Raw genomic sequence first — 19,481 nt, 5'->3', positions numbered from 1 at the left:
AAATGAATAAATGAATATATCTATACGGTTTTTTTTTTTCTTCTTGCAATAAAGGCCTCCCTTTTAAATTTTACCTGCCTGATTTTAACATTAAATGCAGGCTGGTAATGTGCAGGCTTTTTGTCTCACACCATTAGATGTTGGCCCAAATTTTCCTACAAAATTTCCTTTAACGGTTTTAGCAAAAATAATTGCCCAGCCGTCTCATTAGTATCTAACAGGAAAGCAACATGCATTGCACCCTAGATGCTGAAGGGGGCGCCCGCAGCCCGAGCACTGAGCTAGGCTGGCTCCAGCCAGGCCATTCGAGCTGCTGGTTATGCAAGAACAAGCCAGCCTCTAGAGAACGGATGCATTTGCTAATGATTTTTGGCTTCATGGTACATAGATGTTTTCGTTTTTAAAATTCTTGTTACTTATTAATGGCATGTAGACGTAAGTATGCTTGCCACACAATCTGTAGCCTTAAAAATGGACCACGTTAAAGTTACCAGGGGAGACCAGTGGAAAGAAAAGCAGGGCAGCCATGCTTATTTTTTCCTTTTAAATCTGTAAAAAGTGAGATGATTCCAAGGTGAGGAATTTGACATATGGTGATGGATGGCGAGAGAGAATTGGGAGTGGGCGTAGTAGGGAAGGTTTGGACATCCTGATGAAAGATTACCTAAGACGTCACTAGCCTGTAAAAAGTTCCTGCAAAAATCAACTGCAATAGCTCTTCTGTGTCATTGCACAATAAAGAACAAACTGCATTTAGTGTAAAGGGAGCATTCACCTTTTTCGGAAATAAAGAGCCTGCTGTATTCAGCCTGACGGCTCATTGAACTGGTGTCTATTGCTTATGACGGAAGTATGTGTCCTACTGCTTCACTACTTGGGTCAAAGTTTCAAATTTAAGGACGTTTTCCATATCTGAATGTCTGACCCATTTCTGTAGAAGATCTTGGTACTTAGAGTCAGGAGAAGAAATCAGGAACATGCTTTTCATGTGATGTAAAGACAGAATCTTGTGGTGTCATGTGGTCAAGACAGAGATCAGCCAAATTGGCCAACTTGTTAAAAATCTTATTAGAGAGAGTGACATGTCAGTTACTTGCAAGCCCATAGCTGCAGCAGTAAGTCATGTTCTGGCAATTTAAAACCATCCTCGGAGCTTCAGTTCTTTGGTATTCATTAAATAGCACTTAGTTACTATGGTAACTGTCCCTTTTCAGTATTTATGAGCTACAGGATATCTCACAGAATCTCAAGCACACAAACACACAGCTAACACATTGTGTGTACTGGAACATTTAATGAAGACTTCTAGCTGGACCGTATTCTGCCGAGCAGACATATTTTCATTTATTATTTTTTAACTCAATTATGGCAGGCTTTGACCTTGAATACACCATTCTTGAAAGCATTGTGCCATCTTTCTTGCTTAATTTCCTTCCTTTTCTCATTGAAGATAGAGATAAATGAATTTAACTTTATATTCAGTGAAGAGTAATGGCTTGCGGCTTATGATGGTGCCCTTCTGGATTCTAGAGGGGGCCTTTTGTGTGAAATAAAGCGGGGGAAGAATGACTGTCATCCTTGGGTAGTAGGGATTGTAGGGCGTGGGGAGGGAGAAGAAAGGAGGAGTCAGGTACCCTTTGGCAAAGAGTGATGGTTATGGCTTATTAGGATAGCTACATCACCAGTGACTGTTTCACAGAAGCTATGAAGCATTTTCCCTTGAAGTTGCACATTGTGTATCCTCTGACTAATTTGTGCGTTATAATCCTCCTCCTCTTCCTCAAAGAAAGCGTGCACACACACACACACTCACATGCACATCAGCACAGCAGCCTGTGTTCCTGCTCATAACAGTTGATCGGCCTAAAGATGCTGCTTTTCATGCCTGTTTCTAAGAGTGTCTGTCACTAACGCGCCCGCCACTCCCCACACCCACAAGCATCCCAGTGTGCATTGTGTGGGTCTTGTCATGGGTGCATAAGTGGAAATGAATATGATTTATGCCATGATTTGTCACTGTGATGTCTTGTAACACAATATCAGGGCTGCACCATGGTGTCAGGGCTGCTGGCTGAGGTGGTTCAGGTTGTGCTTTTGCAAAGTTACAGGGGCACTCTTCACATCATAGTTACCACAGATATATGTGGATAGATAGGTAGCTAGATATAGATACAGGTAGTAACTATGCCAGTTTTCTAGCATATGATAGCAAAGCACCTTGAGGAACAAATATCTGTTGCTAATCCACACAAAATCAAACCTGCCATCTGGGCTATTGGGGGAGCAGTACCATAGAGTGAAGAGAAAGGCTTTGGTGATAAATTCCTAGTCTGCCACTTATGAGCTGGGTATGACCTTGGGTATGTCATTTAATTTTTCTGAATTTCAATTTTTTTATTTGCAAAATGGGCATGATGATGATATTTATTTCCTAGCTTTGTTGTGAGTTTTAAGGTAGCGTCATAAGATGCTTGGAACATAGTTAGTGTTAGTAGCAGTTGGCATGTAGTAGGTAGTCAGTTAGTGGTAATAGATAGTATTAGTAGGTGGTCAGTTTGTGAAATGAGTGGGAGCTCTTATTAGCTATAGCTGTGAGTCAGAAATCTTTGTATAATGACTTAATTCAGACAGGACCAAAAGATACTGTAATTACATTTCATATAAAAACTCTGTCTCCCAGGTTTCTTGCACACCTTTAATTTTTACCACTAAATTTCAGAATGACTAAAATTAAGAAGCTTGGATGGATTATTTTGGCTAAGATAGCCCGAGCCTTCAGAACTGACACCTTTTAAAAATTATTAGCAGTGAAACTGTTCAAACAAACCTCCTAAGATTCATTTTGTGGCCTTCAGAAGACATTGGCTTTAAAAAAAAAAAAAAAGTCTGGGCTATGCATGAAAAAAAGCTAACATTGTTGATTACATATGCATACAATTTTAACCACTCTTTATTCCAAGTTGTTTATTTAAACATATTTTTATGCAACTGAACCTTTCAAGTGAACTAGAAATGATTTCTAGGGACTTTACTACTAATAACTGCATTTTCCCCCAAATTATAAAAGAAAAGCAGCTTAGAAATGAATCACAGTAACCCATTCTATCATTGATCATTTGGCTTGGCCAGAGTAAGCAGTTTATTTTCAGCATTAGCATTGGGCAAAAAATAAGCACCAAGCGAGGCTGTGTGAAAGGCATAGGCTTTCCTAACTAAGCACCTGCTGTATTTTTCTTCCTACCTGACATAGATTCTATGTTTTTATATCTTTGACATTTGCTTGTATTATTTACAACTGTATCCCTAGGTTTAAGCACAGCTCCAGGTATATATAGAAGCTCAATAGTCATTTGTTGAGTGAAGAAACCAGATACTAATGGACAAATGTGTGATTTAACGTTTTTGTCTGAACTTTATCTGCCCATGGAACTGGTTCAAGAGCCGTGTTTGACATTCTTCCCCCCTTTGAATTAAAAAGAAGAGAATTCTCAGCACTTCTGTCTTCTTCCCCAAAGCAGTGCTTGACAAAGATGCATTCCAGAGACAGTGGCTAGTTAGTGTCACCAGACCTGTTCGTGAATGTGGTTTACACCAGGTCAGATCCTTCTGTGGGTCAAACAACACTGTTTTTTGGACTCAGACTCATCTCTAAATCTGGCCAGTTATTTTAAAATTATGGCCATCGGTTATGGAGGAAACAGAGGACAGAGTGAAAATGGCTGAAAAGAAATTTAGTATCAGTATCTGAAATGAATCCCAGGGTCCTTATGTTCTTATTGTACAGCAAAGAACCTTGTCTTCCTATAAAGGCCTTAGAAGAAATCATCTATAAAAGTGGTCCCCTCCCTCTAGAAGACTACAGTGGAAGTCTATTTGGAGGCAGTGAGTAATTCAAGGAAGGGCCTGCATTTTAATGGCCTGACCAAAACACCAAAAAACTTAAGTTGATTTACTATTTTTTTTTTAAGAGCAGAGGTTCTCAAAGCATGGTTTCTGGACTAGCAACATCAACATCATCTGGGAATTTTTCAGAAATGCCAACTCTCAGACCCTACCCCAGAGCTGCTGCCTCAAAAACTCCTGTAGTTGGTTCCAGCAATCTAGGTTTTCCCAAGCCCTCCAGCGGCTTCTGATACACACTCAAGTTTGAGAAGCACTGGTTTAGAGTCATAGAATTAGATAACACTTTGGAACTAAAAAAGTCCAATTAGCGCCCCCAAATGGAGTTCTCTATACCTTTGCTTGATTGCTGCTAGTTTCAGGGAACTTACTACCTAACCAAACAGTCCTTTTCTTTCTGGGATGCCTGTAATTATGAGGACATTCTTCTTCTGGTTGCATTAAAATTATCTCCTCTTAGCCCTTCACATGTTTAGCCTTTGGAATTATGCAGAATATATCTACATTCTCATATGATAGTCCTTTCATTTATTCATTCAAATGTTTGAAGAAAGTTACTGGCTCCCAGTAAGCCTTCCCATCACCAGATATGCATTCCCAGGTTCTTCACCAGATCCTTAGGCCCATGAGTAGCAAAATCCCAATCACCTGACCACTCCTGTACCCACCCTTCTCTTGACACACACTTGTCCGTGTCCTGCAAACATGTGAGTCCCAGAACTAGACATGTTCCTGCCTGTAATACCATCAGAGCAGGAATATCTGAGGCTGATTAGTTTTATAATTAAATGCAGAACTTTGCATTTTTTTAAAATAACATTTTTCTTGAATACACCTTGTACATCCAAAACAGTAATTGTGAGCAATTGCATGAGGTTTGAATATCCTACCACATTTATTCAGTGAGTAATTAAAAAACTTATATTGGCTCTTCTCTGATGTTTATGTTAAAATGACTAGGATTATAGTAAATGGCTGCTTTCTGTGTTTTAAGTCTCTTTGAGTAGACAGTAACTTTCAACGTCCATAATTTTTTTAAAAAGTACAATATTTAATATAAACAAAAGGTACAAAGAGTACTATAGCTAACACTTGTGTATTAACCTTCCCAGGCCTGTCTCCTTCCTCATCTCAACAACTACCCAATTTGGTGTTTATCATTTCCATGCATTTCTTTCTATTTACTATATATATATAGGTGCATTTCTAAGGCATGACTATATATTTACATAATATATATTATATATAATTTTTGTGTATTCTTAGCTTCATATGAATTGTACTATATGTATTGTGCAACTTTCTCAACATTATAATTGTTAGATTTATCTATGTTGAAATGTGGTTTGTTTTATTTATTTTCACTGCTTTATACTATTATGCTTTATGAATATACCGTAATTGATGATATATTCTTTTGCTGGTGGACATTCAGGTTGTTTGCAATTTTTCACTATTTCAGACACTGTATGTCTTTGTATATATGTGTGAGAGTTTCTCTGGGGCATTCATCTGTCCCCTGGTTTGTTTTATATGAAATGCTCTCACATTTTCTCAATAGAAACGTATAAATTTATGGGTCTTTGCAACTAAATGCAGAAATTCCCATTTCTCTCTATTATGCTTTTATCTTGTTCCACATTCATTTATTCAGTCATTACAAACCATATCTTGGGCCCTACCATGTGCCAGAGACATAGTAGGTGGTGGAGACAAAGTGATTAGGCATAATCCCATTCTTTACCAGGGTGGTAAAGGCATGGCCAGCAGAGAAGTGGTGGCTTTTGCTTTTTGCCCCAGTTGTCTTTTGAATTGTGATTCTGATGGTCCAGGTACTAGCTCTCACTGCCAGATTAAGCCCACCAATCAGACAGTGGGTTCTCTGACCAGATCTACCACACCAGAGCCACAGAAACAAAGCTGGTGGGCCCTGCAACCCTGGCAGGGGTGGGCCTGGAGCTGGAATATGAGTGGGGGAGGAAGTGAAGACAACAAAGCTCCAGACCCCTTCCAGTCCCCTGAGGTGACACAGCCGAATATTCACCTATTTGGTGACTTGAGTCTGCACGTATTTCATCATTCTAACTGCACACACAATGCTTGAAATATATAATATTGGCACCCACCCAAGACACACACACATAGACATATAACTGTTTCCTATTAATCAGTACCTCTCTTTATAGCCACATTTTCACAAACATTCGCATTGGCCCTTGATTTCCTGAGCTCATCACATAGAAGCTAAGATCTGTGAATCTGAGGTTAGTGCTTTCTTTCTGTGCTCCAGGGCAACAGATTGCGCATTCTGTCCTTGGTTACAAGTGTGCACTTGGCAGGAGCGTGGCCTGCATCCCTGCAAATCTGCCAATGCTCCTGGACATCGGTTTCAAGCATATCCTGCTGGCAGTGGGGCTTCTTTGAACACCAGCAGGCAGTTGACTTCTAAGTTTAAAAGATTTCATGTACCTGCAGAACACTTCCTTGGTGCCCTCCCAAAAAAGTGGCCTGTGCAACCCAGAGAGCACATGGGAAGGAGAGTCAGAGTACATTAGGTTTATTTCACAGCTGCAGCTGCAGTCACATTAAACTTATTGCCTAATTTCCTTTGTCTAACTTGATTTCTCTTTGGCTGGGAGGCAAATAGATTGATATTTTTTTTTATGCTGAGGTTATGTTGCCTGAAGAAAATTTTCCATTAGTTCACTATGCCTGCCTTTAGTCCAGTAAATGGGGCCGTGTGCTGTCTGGGCAAGGAAGGGCCTCCCCAGATGTGCTCTCGAGGCCAGCTGTCTGCGTGGAGGAGGCACCTCCTGGAAGGGGTAACAGGGGCTGCCCCTCCCATGCAGGGTATTGCTGAGCATTTGTGCTGGGCTCTCAGCTCATTTCTCTGGCTGTCTTCTAATAAATAGCTTTGTTTTATTTTTTCCTTTCCTGTGAAGTCCTTTTCTCCCTATGTTTTCTCTATCATTTTGTATATTTGCAATGCTCTTTCCCTCTCCAAAATTTCTTAAAGGTGGTTTCTTCACGTTTTTGTTATATTTTCTTCCCGTGAGCCCCCCACTATCATCCTGTGCTATGATTGTGCCCTTTTCTTCTCACCAGAGAAGGGAAATGTTCTTACTTTGCTCTCAGTTCTGTCCTCCTACCAGGCGTTTATTTAAGAGAGCTAAGTTTCTGGAGGCAGAATAATGAGAAGGCAATTTACCCACAAGAAAAACAAATGGAGGCTTTATCTGTGTAGGATTGCTGAATTCCTCACATGGTGGAGGCGAGGGGGATGAGGACAATGTTAATCAGTTATCTGAAAACATGTATTGATTGCATGTTCATTATGTGTGAGAAATTACTGAGTACTGAGGGAGACATAAATATAAGGTGTAATACCTGTCATCAGAGAGGTTGCATTTTGGTAAGACAAAGATATAAACATAGTGAAGGATAACTAAGTTTTGGAAGAGAAAAATATCAGCTCAACACATCAGTACCAGAGATGAAGGAAGTCTCACGTGCTGGTCTCCTTGACAAAGGAGTAGTCCAAATAATTGTCCTGAGTTGAGGTCGTCTGTGAAGACTTCACAGATGACTGGTTTGGGCTTGGGAAGGGGCTTTGCACTAACCGAATCCTTGGAGGTGGCTCTGGACAGGTGGATGGGGACAGTAAAGCCATCCAGATGGTGGAGTCAGGGGCAAATGAGGAAAATGGGAAAGATACAGTCGTGGGATAATAAAAACTGGAGAATGAGAGAGGGGTCAGGATGGGAAGGAGTTGAAGATGAGATTTGTCCTCGTCAGACTGCCAAGGGCTTTGAATGTTAGGTGAAGTATAGCAGATTTTATGTGAGGCAGCATGAGCTATTGAATGTCTTTGAGTGAGGGTTTGAGTTGATCCAAATCTGTGCTTCCCAATTTGCCTGGCACCAGTAGAAAATGGTGTTATTTGTAGAGTACATGGCTGTAAAGAGAAGGGGCTTTGGAGATGGGGAGGAGGATGTAGCAAAACCAACTCACCCTGGTTTGCCTGGGACTTTCCCAGTTTTAGCACTGAAACTCCCATGTCCTTGGAAACGCTCTCAGTTTAAGCCTAAGCTGTGAATGTCACTCTAGGAGGTTGCTTTTGGTCAAAGGTGTTGGCCTAGGATTTCTACACCTACCTGATCACCCTAGGGTCTGAGGATTTTAGTCTTGTGTCTAGGCCTGTCGGCTGGGGAAATCTGACTAAATCGTATTTTAGGGTGATGAGTGTGTAGGATGGATTGGACTCAGGGAGAATGGTCAGGAGGCTATTGTAGGAGTCTGGCCTGAGGGGATAAGTCAAGATGAAAGCAAACAAAATGAAGGCCTGGAAAATGGGGAAAAAAAGGAGTTAATTTAGGTTGGTGAAAAATTGGAAATGGACTGAAAGAGAGGAGTCAGAAGTGACTTCAAAATAACTGCAGCCTTGCTCATGTATGAACCAAGCATTTATCGAGTGCCAGCTGGATGCAATACATTGTACTCAAAGTTGAGTGAAAAAATTATTACCCTAAGGGAACTTAGGATCTAATTAGACAGATAAGGAACACCCCAAGTAACTCAAATAACTATAATACAAGGTAAAAGATTAGGCCCAATGGTTAAGGGACATGGCATTTAGAGCCAAATTAGGCAACTGTATTTAAATCTTAACTGTGCCAGTACTGGCTGCAGGACCTTGGGCAAGTTACTCCCCTCTTCAAGGCTCTTTCCTCCCCAGTAAAATGTAGATATGATAATAATTGTAGCAACTTTTGGGGCTTGTTGAGAAGAGTTAATGCCTTTAATATGGTGCCTGGCATATAGTAGAACTTTAAAAAACATTAATATCATGATCATGTATCAAGTGATAAAGCACTAGAGAGTTATACACTAGTAGGGAGATACCAAAGTAAATGACTTTTATAATGTGGGATTCTAGGAAAAAAAGCTTAGAAAAATTCAACTATCCCAAATTTCAGTTTGTTTTGTCAATCACAGTTTCATCCTTGTTTATACATTTCCTGTCCTGCATAATTAGTTTGTATTTTTTTAAGATTTTTAAAATTTTATTTAATTAATTAATTTATTTCTCTGTCACCCAGGCTGGAGTACAGTGGCACGATCTTGGCTCACTGCAACCTCTGCCTCCCTAGTTCAAGCAATTGTCCTGCCTCAGCCTCCTGAGTAGCTGGAATTACAGGCGTGCACCACCACGCCGAGCTAATTTTTGTACTTTTAGTAGAGACGGGGTTTCACTATGTTGGCCAGGCTGGTCTTGAACTCCTGACCTCAAGTGATCTGCCCACCTCGGCCTCCCAAAGTGCTGGGATTACAGGCATGAGCCACTGTGCCCGGCCCTGCACATTTAGTTTGTGACTGGCATGTTGGTGAGGCACAGTGGTAACCACAATTTTGGTAGAATGCCCCTTAGACATTTAATTGCACAGTGCCATTAAACATGTGTGGCCGGGCGCAGTGGCTCACACCTGTAATCCCAGCACTTTGGGATCACGAGGTCAGGAGTTCAAAACTAGCCTGGCCAACATGGTGAAACCTCGTCTCTACTAAAAATACAAAAATTAGCTGAGAGTGGTGGCCGGCGCCTATAATCCAAGCTACTTGGGAGGCTGAGGCAGGAGAATCATTTAGACCTGGGAGGCAGAAGTTGCAGTGAGCCAAGATCATGCCATTGTACTCCAGCCTGGGCAACAAGAGTGAAACTCTATCTCAAAAAAACAAACAAACAAAAAAACATGTTTGGAGGATCCAAATGTATTTTAGAATCCTTTGATTTTAAAGGCACTCTGTCTGACAGCATGGACTAGTGGCCTCAAGGAATGACTCTCTATATAATTTTTTTAATGTTAGGTCCTTGATTTAGATTTCATAGTAATGGGTAACTTAAAGCTTTAAAATTTTTTGCTATTTGAAAACTTAAAACCAAATTTCTTGTTTTTCCGTTGAATGGATTACTAAAAGAAAATTACTGTTTCAAAGGGTACAATCTTTTGATACAGCACAATCTCTGGCTCTTCCTTTTATTTTTGCTACTTTTGCAGGTAAAAATTGTTACCTTTCAGCTATGAATAACATACATTTAAGCACTAAGGAAATTGAACACTTTTTCATGTTTATTAGTCATTGAGGTTTTTTTCTTATGAAGAAATATCTATTCATGCCCTTTGTTCATGTTTCTTTTGGTAACATAATATTATTTGTGTCTTTATTTAAATGGTCTGTCACATTTCTTGCAAAATCCCTAAGGCTTTTTTGAGAAATAAATGCTATAGTTACATGAAAGTGTTTTGTATAAACTGTAAGGTACTATAAGCATGTTACTATTATTGAAACATTGACTTTGTTCACTAAGGTATGTCAGAATCATATTTATAGCAAAGAGATTCTTCCAAATGCAGAAATAGCGTGACTAGGGTGTGAGCTCAGATTTTTATCTTTGTTCACTGCTGTATCCCCAGCACCTAGAACTGTGCCTGGCACGGAGTAGGTGATCAATAAATTCATGTAAAATGAATGAGTGTATGATAATCCCATTGAATGGTAGGGATTTTCTACATTCTTCCACCAAGATGACTTTTTTTTTTTCCTGTCTTAAGCCAGAAGTGAAAAGGGTTGTGTATAGTTCGTGGGCTAGAGCTATGGAATTGTGGTCTTAAGATTCTGGACATAGGAAACCCATTTATTAGAACCTAACTTTCTTTATGGTAACATTTTAAGCCTAGTTAGTATATTATTCTCCCTCATTTAAGAGAGAAACCAGAGGCAAGAAGAGTTTAATGATCCAAGAATGATTTTCAACAATGATAAAAGACTAAGTTGTAGTTTTGTTTTTAATATAGCAGTGTTTCCAATTCCTAAAATATGGCAAACGTTGTTTTCTTCTCCTCTCATGTCTCATTTGTTGTTTTTCTGTTACCTATGAGAATAAATTGTATGCATGGCCTAAAAGAAAACATGACAACTTGCCTTCAATGGATTCATTTTTTGGTTGCCTATTTTTGGGTAAAGGTTTTGTATAGAAGTTTCTGCTAATGAGTATAATCTCCTATGTAGACCTAAATTCCACTACTCACAGGTACATGGTACCATCTTTTTTTCTAATGTTTTCCTGTTCTGTTTTTATCCCTAATTATCCTACCTCCTGTTATGTTTTCCTTTAAAGTACTTTAGTATTTCTGGAAGAAGAGGGGTTAAAATTTTATATAAATGTGCATTTAGCTCTAGACTTGTGTTCTGGATGGATCACTTATAGTGAGAGACACTATACAGTGGTTAAGCACTTATTTGAGTCATATACACTGTGAGGTGAGTTACCTGGCTTCTCTGAGCCTCTATTGCTCCATTTATAAGTATGAAAAAACTCTGCTTCCATAGGGTTAAATAAAATAATGAGGATTGAATAAAATAATGTATGAAAAACTTCTCACATAGGGTTTAATAGCATGCAGTAAATGGAAGCTCCAATGGAATACTTTTCCTTATTAGCATCGTATTCATAATAGATGGCCTTGGCCATGGCTTCCAACCACTGAAGTGCTATTAGTAAATGTAAGAAAAGGAAGTGAAAATGTCAAGGGTGAATGCTTTTGGAAGCAAAACGATCAGGAAACTATTCCAGAAGTAACCCAGCCAGGATATATTAGTCAGGGTTCAATCAGAAAAGTAGATCCACTTGGATGTCTGTGCGTGTGTATGTGTGTGTGTGTGTTTATACATATGCATATGTGTGCATATATACGTGCATAGATATACACATACACATCCATATGTATGACTTGACCTTCCACACTCATAGGGACTGGACTCTCTGCAAGGCTACTGCCTTCATGTCTGATGCTGGAGCCTGCAGGCCAGAGGGCAAGTGGTCAGGAAGGGAAGATGGAGGTGAAGTGGGAAGAGCAAGGACCAGGTCGAACCCCAACCATGAGCTGGAGCCCCACAGGGAAAGATGAAGACCTGAGCCCGTTCTTGTTTGCCTTTGCCCTGGGTATGTGGTGTGGGTGGCTGCTTTTGGTCATGAGGCCAAACTCACACACCTGGCCCAGGAGTTGGAGCAGGTGAAGGAGGATCCGGGGGAAGGTGGAGCATTGCAAACCTGACCACATTCTCACACTACGAGATGAGTCAGCAGGTATCATGTGTGCAAAATGGCTGCTGCGTCACTTCTACCCTCCACCAGAGCTCTAGGTATAGATGCCATCATCAGTGCAGGTAACCATTTTAAGGAGAAAACAACAGAGGTTCAGAGAGGTTAAATCATTTGTCCCGGTTCACACATCTGGAAAGGACAGAGTTGGGATTCAGAGCAGGCCTGGTTGACTGCAGTATCTAGACTTTTAACCACTGCAGAGCTTACAGCCTCTTAGAAGGGCAGGCAAGGAGGGGCCATTTACAGCACAGGGGTTCATACTTGGTCTCTGGAGCCTGACTGCCCAGGTTTGTAATCTGTCCCTCCACTTATTGACGGTGTAACCCAGGGGGAGTTACTTCACTTTGGTTTGCTTCAATTCCCTTGTCTGTCAAAGGGGAATGATTATAACACCTATATCAAAGGCTGAGAGTTGATATATGTGAATTCTTTGCAACAGTGCCCAGAGTTTTAAGCACCCCATGAACTTGGCCGAGCAAGTCAGCAGATCCCGGAGCATCTGGCTGTGGCGGGCAGCTTATCATGCCCTCCTGGGCGCTGCTCCCCTCCACCCTCTCCAGCATGGATGTCCTCAGGCGTGCTCCCTGGTGAAGCTGAGTCAGTTTCGAGGTCTGCAGTTCTGCAGCTTTTCAGCATCACCGCCTTGGACTCAGCCTTGTGCCTGCTCCAGGCAGACAGAGATGATGTTACAGTGACTACATTAGCGCCAGCTGATTGTGCTTCCTAGAAGCAGACACCTTTTAGATTGGCCAAAGCTTGAACCATACAACTTAGTTGCTAATTGGGACCCTGAGGCTGAGCTTCTAGCTCTGACAGAGCCTCCAAGATGCTTTATTTCAGGAGTGTCAATGAAATGTTAGCATGCACCACCACTGGAAGAGATGATTAGCTGTCACCAAGTTCTCACCCAGATGGAAAGTAGATAATTACTATTAAAATTCCAGTGTAGGTAATTGTTTGAATGAGTGAAGAGTATAGTGCTTTCATCCTTTGAGCAGGGGGGTGAACACTGATGGCTGGAGTACTGGGGCAGGAGAATAGAGTGGGGTCAGCGTCAACCTGCTAAGTTTGATTTCTGGCCCTGCTGACTCAGGACAAGTTACTCAAGCTCTCTAAGTCTCTGTTTTCTCATCTGTTAAATGGAAATACAAAGGTGGATTGTTGAGAGATTCAATGAGGCAATGTACCTGAAAGTACTCGGAATACAGAGATGCTTCATGGATAGTGGCCACACCCGACACTGTGGGGACAGTCATTCGTGTCCCTCTGCCACTGCAACTTTTAGTGGTTACTTTTTTTTTCCCCATCCCTTTTGTTCTTGCTCCCTTTAGGTCCTTGCCTGTCGTTTTTTTTTCTTATTTGTGGCTCTCTCACACCAAGTTTTAGGTCTTCCAATTACTCTTCAGAGCCTTGTGTTGTTATTGTTGCTTTTTGTTTGTTTGTTTGTTTTTGCCACTAGAGATATTCAGAGCAGGGGAAGAGCAAACTTTTTGTAAAGAGCCACATAGTACTTTCTTTTTGGCTTTGTGGGCCATATGGACTCTGTTGCTAGTACTCAACTCTGCTGTTGTAGTGCAAAAGCAGCAACAAATAATATGTAAATGAATGTGACTGTGTTTCAATAAAACTTTATTTACAATGCAGGCTATGGGCCAGATTTGGCCTGAGGGCCATGGTTTGCCAACCTCTGGTTTAGAGATTTGAGGATTTCAGACTCCTGTCATTGAATATCCAAGGTCATCTCTTCAGATGGACATCCTGATCTCCAGTTCACACCAAGGAGCCTTTGATGCCTGGAAGCCTTTTTGCCTTATTTTTCCACGGCACAGTCTTCAGACAGTGAAGCATGAAGTTACTTTGTTATTCACAACTGTCACTTTGTTTACTCATTTAAGTTTAGAAGATTCTAAACAAATTCCACTTAAACACTTAGATCATAAGTGGCTTCATCAATTCAAAACCAACTGATGGTTTTGAGCAGTGAGCATTAGGTAAAACTTCCTAGCCTTGGCAGAAATATATAAGCTTAGTACTAGTACAGTGAGCATTGCATGGTTACTGACTGATTGTCTCAGGTCACTTCCAAAAGAGCTTACAGACCCTGCGTTGAGGTTCAAATGAGCTGGGAACCCTTTTTACTACATAGATCTGAGTTCAAGATCTAGTTTTTCCATGTGCCAACTGTGTCTTAGGCAATCTCATTCAGCCTTAGTGTTCTCATCCATAAAATAGGGATAATAATAATAATAATAGTATTGATATCATAGGTTTATTGTGAGGATTAAAGATAAGGCTTTAATGCCTAGCTCAGAGCAAAGAGGCCATAAATATTTGTTATGCCTATTATAAGAACATGTTTGTGGTGGCTTTGGAGTTTCTGAGTGCCCCTTCAGCTGTGACTTGGGAACAGAATCAAAGGCACTTATGTTTCTGTTTGCCTTGTTACCTTCTCAGGAAAGCTGGAGGCCAGGTCTTGATTCTTAGGATTGCAGAACTTGAAGTTCTCTCTGACTTTTAAAGGAGCGCTTCAGCCCATTTTTGTGGATTTCACACAATTCTTTAGCATTCTGGATTTCATGGTTGTCTGGCTTGACTGTAGACTTTCCTTCTCTCTTTTACTAACATACCTCACTCCCTGGTTGTCAGGAAGTTATTTTCTAGTGTCAAACTACATTTCCTCTGTCAGCATTTATGCTTACTCACTCTTTTCATTTCCCTCAGTAGGGATGGAGGGAAAATAGGTCATCTTCTTCCTTTCAAAAAAAAGAGTTAAGTTTAGAAGTCCCCCAGACATTTCTGTTATCCAGCTTCTCTTTTCCAACCCTTAAATTGAGAGCCCTCCTTCCTGTCTTCCCTTCACAGTCTAGCCATTCTGTTACCAGGGGCAGAGATCCTTGCTCCCAGAGCTCCCAAGATGGTGGCAGGCTGCTTCCAAAATGGTGGCAGGCTGCTTCCAAGATGGTGGCAAGCCTCGTGTTCTCTGACCTGCGGTTCTTGGCCTCACGGATTCCAAGGAATGGACTCTTGGGCCATGCAGTGAGTGTTATAGCTCTATTAGAAGCCATGGGTCATGGAAGAGAACCATGGAACCCAGTGACTAGTGTTCAGCTTGATTAGGGTGAACCCGGGCACTCAGCTGTGCAGGAATACCCGATCAGGAGCAGCAATGGGAGCCTTGCTGGATCAGGAGTACAGTGGACACCCTGCCAGATCTGGAGAGATGGAAGTCAGCAGTAGGTCTGTGAGGGTGGCAAACAGCAGTGGTGGACGGCAACAAACACGGACCAGAAGAGAGTGCAGTTGCAAGATTTAATAGAGTGAAAACAGAGCTCCCATGCAAAGAGAGGGGAACCAAAGAGGGTAGCCATTACCGGCTTGAATGCTTGGGTTTATATCCCGATCATTGTCCCTCACGCTGTGCTCTCAGGTGATAGATGATTGGCTATTTCTTTACCTCCTTTTTGCCTAATTAGCATTTTAGTGAGCTCTCTTTACTACCTGATTGGTCGGGTGTGAGCTAAGTTGTAAGCCCCATGTTTAAAGGTGGATGCGATCACCTTCCCAGCTAGGCTTAGGGATTCTTAGTTGGCCTAGGAAATCCAGCTAGTCCTGTCTCTTAATTCCTTTTTCTTCCTAAAATATGGAGCTAGAACTGAACATACCAATAAGTCCCTGGCCTATTGTGTACTTACAGGAAGGATGTTGTGTGAGTTTTACCCAGTGTATTTCTATATAGGAAACTGACATCTTTTCCTGCTCAAGTTGTCCTCGTAGTCTGTCAAGCAATGTCAGCTTGCCAAAGACAACACAGCTTCCTGGGAAGGATGACAATAAAATTATAAGACCAAGTCCACACGTCACCCCAGAAAGTTATTTCTAACTCTCACCAGTATTCAGGCTAATAGCCTAGCTTTCCAAAAGCTAATAATCATACCTTACCTATAAGTACTTATCTGTTTAATATTCATAAGACATACATCCTAGTATCATGCTAGCTTGGCTGATTCACATTCAGTTCCTGTTCCTTAAAGACACTAAATTATTTTTAGTTTCCCACTTTCTAAAAACTACCGTATAGAACAAGGAATATTTATGCTAAGTGGAAATCCAGAAATTTGCTAATAACTTATTTACAGATAAACAAATACATATATAAAATACCTCTGTTTGCTCAGTACTGTGTGAGGCATAGGAGGTGAAGGACATGGTACCTACATACAAGGTCAGCTTGCTCATGTCTAAATCCAATTTATCTCACCATGATCTACATCACCATCCATGACCTATATTACATACCTCCAAGGACAAAATAGCAGAGTGAACTTTATTCCTTTAAGTCAGTGCTTGGGGAGCATTTTTATAAACCTGCATTAAGTATTTTGTCATCTACTGAGCACCGGTAGAGTTCCAAGTTATTGTCCAATTTAGATTTAATAACGTGGCTGAAACAATTCCCATTTTCTCTTCTGCAGGAGGCGGGTGTAGAAGTCTCAATAGAGGGTGGAAGATTGATGGGTGCAGTGAGTGGCAACTTTGCTTAATAATGACAATGTACTTGAAGCAGCACCATTTAGCATTTCCAGAGATGTGGCTGCTTTGCTCCCCATTTATATAACTTGTCACATCTAAGAAACTGACAGAAGAGGTAGTTTGAAATAGACAGAACACACACTTAGAAAAAGTCTTCTATGGTGATTACATCAAGAATGACTGGTCAATTTTGGCTTAAGGAATTCTTAATAGCATCCTAAATCCTTTACTGCTAAACAGAAAACAGACCAAGAAACATCATGGAGTATGAAACAAGCTGCTTCCTATTTATTTTCTGGTGGATTAAGAATGTTTTCATCAACCGCATGCTTTCCAGGTAGCTTCCCATAAAGCTTTCGAGGGGCAGTATTGTCTAGTGGTTAAGAGCACAACCTCTGAAGCGAAAGGCCCAGGCTTATCTCATACGTCATATTCATATCTCAGCTACATGAACTTACTAGCTGTGTAAACTGGGGTGAGTGTTATTAATCTTTCTGTGCCTCATCATCCTTATCTAGCCCATGGGAATAATAATAATAATAATAATAATAATACCTACCTCATAGGAAGATGTCATGATTATTATTGTTTCACACTGAATACATAAGGCATCACACAACACAATGTAGAGAGATGAGGTATATTTTTAAAGATGCCACTAATAATCCTGACATGATTCTATTAACTTTTTTTGTTTCTCATGGCAACCTGGTAAGAATCTATCTGTTCCAAGGCCAAAGTGCCTGAGTGGGAGAGAATATAACAGAATACCTAAAACAAGTCATTTATCTGGGGTTGGGGAGACCCACATTACTCTAGGAAATTCTCTTCCTCTCCACAATGCTCCTTCTGAATGCATATGGGTGGTGTTGCTATCTCCTGCAGGCTCTGCTTCAGTGATTTTCTCATCTGTAAGAGCACGCGGCTCTTTGACAGAAAGCTATTTGCAAAGGGACAGAATGTTTTTCTGCAGCTGTGATGTGAGTGGTATCAAAGTTATTGGCTACGTTGGAAAATAGCTTAATGTTTTCAGGGCTTCTGCTTCCATATCTGCTTCTGCCTTGGAGATGTGTATAATTGGGACTCAGTAAGACAACCTTGACACCCCTCTGCAGCGAGATCTGCCTCTTTCATACAGGCTTAAAGTGAGCTTGACAAAGAGTAGCTTTTGCCTTGGGGCAGAGTGACCATGGAGAACATCATTTCTGTGAATCTGCTAATGAGTCAGCGGCCAGGGACTCAGCCTCACTCCCTAGATGGTCAGGATTCCATCATTCTGTATCCTTCCTGTTGCTGCCAGAGCAGGCCAAAATCCTAGCTGTCCAATCAGTCATTAGAGAGAATGTATTTCTCACAATTGCCACTCTCTTGAGCTGCTTTGCGTTTGGTAAATTTGAAAACTATTTAGTAATGAATCTTGAAGCTCTTTGCTTTTGCCTACAAATGTAGTGATAACATCGCCCCACATCTGCATCTGTTCTGCAGGAAGATTTAGTTGAAAATATCTTCTTGGTTCTTTTTGAGTCACAGGCCTTTTGAACTCTGCCTCAGAAACATCCATGGGCTCTTCATTAAGGGAATTATTCTCCAGAGAACAAGGTGTCTATCAGTCAGGGACTTTGGTTGCAAACCCTGGTAACTAACCTGTGCTCACTTCAGTAAAAACACACTCTGTGGGAAGGCCATGGGGAGCTCACAGATGGAAGGCACAGTCCCTGCTCCAGCTTGGAATGGTTGGAGCCCAGGGTGACCCCAGGCAGCTTGCAGCAGGAATTGGTCTGAGCTCAGGGATGTACCCTCCAACCACTTTTAATTATTTTTGTCACCATGCAAAATATTCTAAATTCCTGGGAAAGAGAATGCAATTGCCCATCTCTTGGTTAGGGAAAAGCAGACAACCATGCCTAAGGGTCTTGTCAGATTATCTCCAAAGCAGGAAAGTAGTTTCTTTCTTTCTTTCTTTCTTTTTTTTTTTTTTTTTTGAGACGGAGTCTTGCTGTCTCCCAGGCTGGAGTGCAGTGGTGCGATCTCGGCTCACTGCAAGCTCCGCCTCCCAGGTTCACGCCATTCTCCTGCCTCAGCCTCCCAGGTACCTGGGACTATAGGTGCCCACCACCACACCTGGCTAATTTTTTGTATTTTTAGTAGAGATGGGGTTTCACCATGTTAGCCAGGATGGTCTCAATCTCCTGATCTCGTGATCCACCCACCTCGGCCTCCCAAAGTGCTGGGATTACAGGCGTGAGCAACCGCACGCAGCTGCAGGAAAGTAGTTTCTTAAAGAAAAACTGGGGTGCTGACACCAGAAGATGGGAGAATGGATGTCAAGGGGCCAAACCACAGTTCTTGTTCTCCTGCATGTCTCAGGATGGGATAGTGTGTGGGGCCCACTTAAAAGCTTAAATATGCTGCAAAAGATACATGATGCCCGCTCCAAATATCTCACAGTGTCACGGCACCCTATGACAATAGCGTATTAGTCCATTGGCTGAATATCTTAGAGCCTGGATGTGTGTTTTCTTGTTTTGTTTTTTTGTTTGTTTTTTGTTTTTTTTGAGATGGAGTCTCACTCTGTTGCCCAGGCTGGATTTCAGTGGTACCATCTTGGCTCACTGCAACCTCCACCCCCCAGGTTCAACTGATTCTCCTGCTTCAGCCTCCTGAGTAGCTGGGATTACAGCTATGTACCACCATGCCCTGCTAACTTTTGTATTTTTAGTAGAGACAGGGTTTCACCATGTTGGCCAGGCTGGTCTCGAACTCCTGACCTCAAGTGATCTGCCCGCCTCAGCTTCCCAAAGTGCTGGGATTACAGGCGTGAGCCACCATGTCTGGCCTGTTTTCTTGCTTTCTTCCAAGATTATCTCCCAGCCTTCAAAGCATGGCC

At 41.4% G+C, this 19,481-nt stretch overlaps 1 protein-coding gene across 7 annotated transcripts in view; it reads left to right on the top strand.

Annotated features, from left to right (window-relative positions):
• DPYS (dihydropyrimidinase) overlaps positions 1 to 19,481 on the top strand; it is an 87,605-nt gene that overhangs the window by 48,592 nt on the left and 19,532 nt on the right. The window lies entirely within an intron of this gene.

The sequence above is a fragment of the Pan troglodytes genome, chromosome 7, assembly GCF_028858775.2.
Source record: "Pan troglodytes isolate AG18354 chromosome 7, NHGRI_mPanTro3-v2.0_pri, whole genome shotgun sequence".
NCBI classification, from domain to species: Eukaryota; Metazoa; Chordata; class Mammalia; order Primates; family Hominidae; genus Pan; species Pan troglodytes.
Note: the sequence above shows the minus strand (reverse complement) of the source record. Positions and strands in the feature narration are given on the sequence as shown.